The sequence below is a fragment of the Prunus mume genome, linkage group LG1 (genome assembly GCF_029339155.1).
Source record: "Prunus mume cultivar Tortuosa linkage group LG1, ASM2933915v1, whole genome shotgun sequence".
Taxonomy (NCBI): domain Eukaryota; kingdom Viridiplantae; phylum Streptophyta; class Magnoliopsida; order Rosales; family Rosaceae; genus Prunus; species Prunus mume.
The window spans coordinates 26096408-26102407 of record NC_142698.1 but is presented as its reverse complement, the minus strand read 5'-3'; positions in this window follow the sequence as shown (position 1 = coordinate 26102407).

Here is a 6000-nt window from a genome sequence, read left to right as displayed (position 1 = left end):
TTGTTACGCTTATTTATTTGTATTTTGCAATGTACATAAACAGATCTTCTACCCAATAAAATCAATTTAGTAAATGCTTTAATATTTAATTTATTGCCAATTAAAATTGGAGATACAAGTTATGTAACATCAGAAAGACTCTTGGTATTTATGTTAACGTCATAAAAACTTTAATTTTCTTGATCAAACAAATACAATAATTAAGGACCTGGATCTAAATTATGAACACAATTAAAGTTCCTTATAATGCCAACGAGGTCTAACCCAGTGAAAAAGGGCCTTAATTTATAGATCAAAGGTCTCATGTTCAAAACCCACATCTTGATTGTGCGTGTGTACACTGGCAAACCTATTAAGGCGCAAGGAGGTGTAGTTGCACGTTTCCTTGCCGGAAAAGCCTTTATAGGCGGTGCATATTGCCCCTTTGCTAAGGTTGAGTGATGCACTCCACGTGTTCGAAGAATTGCTTTAACCAAGGCTCATTGCGCTACGCTATTGTGCGCATCATGCCAATTTTTTTTTTATAAACATCCTAGGCAAAACGATGTTGTTTTGGACCAGGGTTTAAAAAAAAATAATAATAATAATAAAAGAAAAGAAGATGAAACTAGACTGCGCAATTCTTAGGCTTTAACAAGCTCTGATATGACTTGCTTAAAAATGATAAAAGGCTATAAAAAAAAATAAAAAAGAAGGGCTTTTAACAAGCTTTCTTTTTCTTCTTTTTAAACAAAGATCAAACAAAAAAGGAAACTCTTATACTACACAACTCCTTATTTGCATGGGATTGGGAGTTGATGGGATATAATTACACATGGGTAAAAGCACTCATGAAAGATGTTTGTGTTGAGAGTATTTGTCCCACATTAAAATGTGAAGGGATCTAGCCTGAGTTTACAAGGAGTTGGGCATGGCTTCACATGTTGGGCCCAACGGCCATAAGTGCTCTCACATCACCCAAAGTACGTGTTATGTTTGAAAATTCACCACACATGCTGGGGTGTGTTGAGAGTGTTTGTCCCACATTAAAAATAATTAAGGGATTTAGTCTGGGTTTATAAGGAGTTGGGCTACTCCCCTTATTGCCAATTGATTTTAGAGTAAAACCTCAACTTCCTTCAGTTTGCACATACTATCTTCTTCTTCTTCATTTCTTGTGCGTTGTTTAAAGATCACAATGGCATGTGAACAAATTTGGATTAGGCTTTAGAGATATGAATATTTTGTCAAACTTTTTTTTCACACCAAATTTTCGTTTATGATATTTGAATTCAAAATATTTTTCAATAAAATATGTATAAATACTATTTTTTTCTCGTTGACAACAATTGTAGGTTATTTGTAATACTATATTTTTCTATGACTTATTAATGACATTGGTATTATTTAAATTATAAGGATATTTGATTGTCAATTTTTTATATATAAAGCCTTTAACATTTCAAAATTGCACATCCGCTAACAAATTCATGCTCAATGATTTTGCCTGCTTATCACCATTATTTGTGTTTAACTCTCTCACATTTCAATTTATTGACTACATATGATTTAAATATAATAAATATAAACCAACTTTATTGTCCTTGAACAGCTTCTTAAATTTCCAATTTGGGAAATGCTAGCAACCTTCTCTTGAACCTTCTTTTTGACTTTCTCTCTTTCCCTCATGACATGTGTCATTTTCTTTACACTTAAAACAGTGCCAAACAACCTACCTTTTGTTTTCCATACTTACCCTTATTTGATGTATTGAATTTACTTTAATTTATTAATTTTTTTACAGCTTTCTTAATACTTTGTAAAAAAATTATTATATTAATTTATTAAATATTTACAAAATCAAAATAAAAAAACCTATCTCAAGTCGTCCCCACCTTCTTCCCTAAAGCCCAGCACCTCCGTCTTGACCACCATCTCCTTAGTGCCCCCACCCTTCCATTATTGCAAGCTTGCCTCCACCATTATTGGCCGCCTATGGTAGAAATAATACCTTCTTCAGAGCTCTTCCAAAACTCCCAGTTTCTTCCATTAGAGGTGAGCCTCCTCAGAGATACCGAAGCTGCTATTTTGGGTTTTTTCTCTTTCTTTGAAATTTGAGTTGTAGTTATACTACTCTGTTTTATTTGAGAGAGTTTCTACTTTATTTGTTTGTTATTTTATTTTCTTTACAAAATTTATTCTATTTGATGAGCTGAGTTTAAATAATAATCAATTTTATGTTGAGGGTGTCTTTTCATTAGTTGTTTTCAGTGAAGTGTGAAGTTGAAAATCAGCTAGTTTAGTTGAAAATTGGGGCAATCTGGTCAAAGTTCTATGTTTCCATGTTACATGGAGGAAGGATTTGTTGAATTATGGTATTTGACTATAAGATTTTAAAGGATGTGAAAACTCAGATAAGCTAGCTAATGCAATATAAGATATCAAGTTCTGTAATGAAAGGGTGGGGTGGGGATGGGAGGCGCTAAGGAGAAGGCGGGGGTGCTGGCTTTGGGGAAGAAAGCGGGGACGACTTGAGATAGGTTTTTTATTTTGATTTTGTAAATATTTAATAAATTAATATAATAATTTTTTTACAAAGTATTAAGAAAGCTGTGAATTAATTTGACGAGGCAAATAGAGAACGTCCAAAAGATAAGGTTGATAACATTTCCTTTCCAATTTTTCCGAGTAATAAAATATTTTAAGAAATGTATTTTACTTTCCAATACACATTTAAACGGTCTCTTTTCTCTCTCCCTCTGGAATGTCCCATGTATGTCATCTTCTAAGCGTATGATATGACCAGTATGGGTCATGGCCCACATCATGTGGTACGTTGAAGATGTGTTCAATATACCGACCTTGTAACACTGTATGATGTATACTTATCAATGTACCAAATAGTGTATCAAAATCTCTCCTGCCTCTCTTCTCCCCAATACTAGAAAATGTCCCAAATATTTGAATTCACCTCCACTTTTCAAAAGAAAAAGAAAAACAAACGCATGAGAAAATCATTGTGATACTGGTGGATTTTTTCTGTGTCATAGATATTGTTATAACCACTCCATGTTTTGCCCAGAATATTATTTTCGGCTAACAACAACGTGACCTTATACTAATATATTCAAGAATGTTGTTCAAGTACAAATACCGGTATACTTATAAAATCAACTATATGTAAGTTTTAGAAATTGTTGTTTCTAAAAGATTAAAAAATTACTCAATCACAAACTCATTGTAAACTTATCACAACCCCTTAAACTCCTTTCATTTTACTCATTGTAGACTACTGATGAGGCTTCTGTGTTTCTTCACGCCCTCGTCGCAAAAGAACGAGCCAGGTTGGAACATGATGCATTCTTGCTTTGTCTCCACACTTGATGTATTGTCGTCACAGGCAGAGGCATTAGGGTTTGGGTTCCAATTCCATGGCGTCAAGAAGGAGTTATCAAACTTCAAGAAGGACGTGAGTCGCTTGCAGTCAATGGTTGGTTCATGATCATCATCAAGTGCCTCATCATCATCAGACTCCAAGAAGGATGTCAGGAACTTGAAGTCAATGGTTGGTTCAAGATCATCATCAAATTCTTGCTCAGCTTCCACCAACGTATTTGCTGCTTCTTCTTCCATTGGATATCTGATGGTGCACTGCAAGTCACTGTGGTCTCGTTTGCTTGGAGAAAAAACTTGATGAAAAAGTTTCTATTTCTTGTTTCTCTTAGAGCTCTGGTGCGCTTGGTGTTTGAGTTTCTACCCTATTTTATAGAGATGTGGGGTAATTCCTAATTAAAAAAGGTATAGGATTTCTAGGGAGTCCAATCCGTATTGGGAGAGGAATTTTTATTACAAATATTTTGTAACTAGAACAAATATTCATTCTAAAGAAAAATTCTTATCTTCTCTAACAACTTGTGTGTGTGCATAATTACGTGTACTAAATCCATTTTTATTTGTTAAGCTTCTAAATCCATTTTTACAAAATGTATAAATTCAAAAAATTTTTTTTTTTTTTTTGCATAACAACTTCTCATTTCTTGTTCAATAATAATTTCAACGAGCCAGAAAATTGTTATCCTTGGTCTGCAAGTTACTAAACTAGACGCCGTTAAAACTATTATCCTTTATAGTGAAAATTCATATATTTAGTGTATAAGTATCAATTAAATACTTTATTTTCACAAGAAAACATGTTGGTTAAAAAGTGGTAAAATGCTAAGTACATGAAGTTGGAGTTCATGGGTTGTTTTTGTGATCTCCTTCCACAACCCCTTATTATAGCATTTCCACGATTTCCTGGCTTGGCGGTATAAATTCTCAGGCTTAGTATTTCCATATATTTGAATGACTAAAAATCTCTGTCCACATTCAAGTGGGCTTTCAGGGTTTTTCAATGTATCCACTTCCATACTCCATACTTATGGGCTTCTTTAGTGTTTATTGTAGTAATAGGCACTGTCTTATAATAATATCTTTTACATGGGTCCTCTATTGATAATATGACACATAAATAAACATCGAGTCACCACACTATATCTAATACATATTATGTGTACATGTATATCATTTTGGATGACAAATACCTAATCCATGGGTTCCAATTCCATGGTGTCAAGAATGAGTTGGGAGAGGCATTATTATTAAGAAAACAAGGAAACCCAATTTTTATTCCAAAAAAAAAAAATTCTAGTATACACTCGATACCAATCAATCCCGCTCACCTAAGAACCTAAAAATGAGGTCTTGTGAGCAACTATTCAATACATACCCTTAGATAATCTAATGGCACAAAGAACTAGTAGTTTAAAGCCTTATTCATAGTGAAAGATAAAATCAAGTACAGAGAAAGAGATTTTAGAAAAGGGCACTGCAGAATTGGCAGTGGGTTCCTTTGAAAAGCCTGGTCTTGATACCAAGAACTTATGAATGAGAGAAAACTCGTTAAATAGTACCATTGGCTTACAAGATTCTTCAAATTCCAAGACTGCTCCAGGATATATGGATTTTGATGACAAAGTTCAGGTAATTAAAATACAGCCAGGCAAGCGCGAGTAGTTTAGGGTATGCAACATCCTTTGGTTGACGGTGGGGGAGAAATACGGCTGGTAGGAAGGAAGAGGATGAATTGAACTCTGTATCCCTTATTTATTTTAATTATTGCAGATTAAAATAGTTAAAATGATTGTTTCGGTAAAATAACGAGTATGACTAGGCACTTAGTTATTTGTGTCTTATTTTTAGGTCCTTAGGTGAGCGGAATAACGATACCAATATTCTATAAAGTATATTTTTACCCACGAATTCCACAACACAGAAATCTATATCAATAAAAGCAATTTTATAAAATCATATATATATATATATATATGTAAGTTTTGAATCTTCTTTTAGGGAAAATAACAATTTTGATTAAAATTTAATCCTAATGCCCCGCTGTGATATTTAATCAATTCTGGCTTAAAATAATTGAAATCACCAGAACGAAATTGATATCAACATCAAACTACAAGATTAAGAAAATACTCAATCAAACTCATTGTAAACTTATCACAACCCCTTAAACTCCTTTCATTTTACTCATTGTAGTACTGATGATCTTGATCAAGCAAATAGCTCCGATGATCTTCATCAAGCAAATATCTTTGATGATCTTGAAGGCTTCTGTGTCTTCTTCACCGCCCTCCTCGTCACGAAAGAACGAACCAGGTTGGAACATGATGCATTCTTGCTTTGTCTCCACACTTGATGTATTGTCGTCGCAGGCAGAGGCATCTGGGTTAGGGTTCCAATTCCATGGCGTCAAGAAGGAGTCATCAAACTTCAAGAAGGACGTGAGTCGCTTGTAGTCAATGGTTGGTTCATGATCATCATCAAGTGCCTCATCATCATCAGACTCCAAGAAGGATGTCAGGAACTTGAAGTCAATGGTTGGTTCAAGATCATCATCAAGTTCTTGATCAGCTTCCACCAACGTATTTGCTGCTTCTTCTTCCATTGGATATCTGATGAAGTCACTGTGGT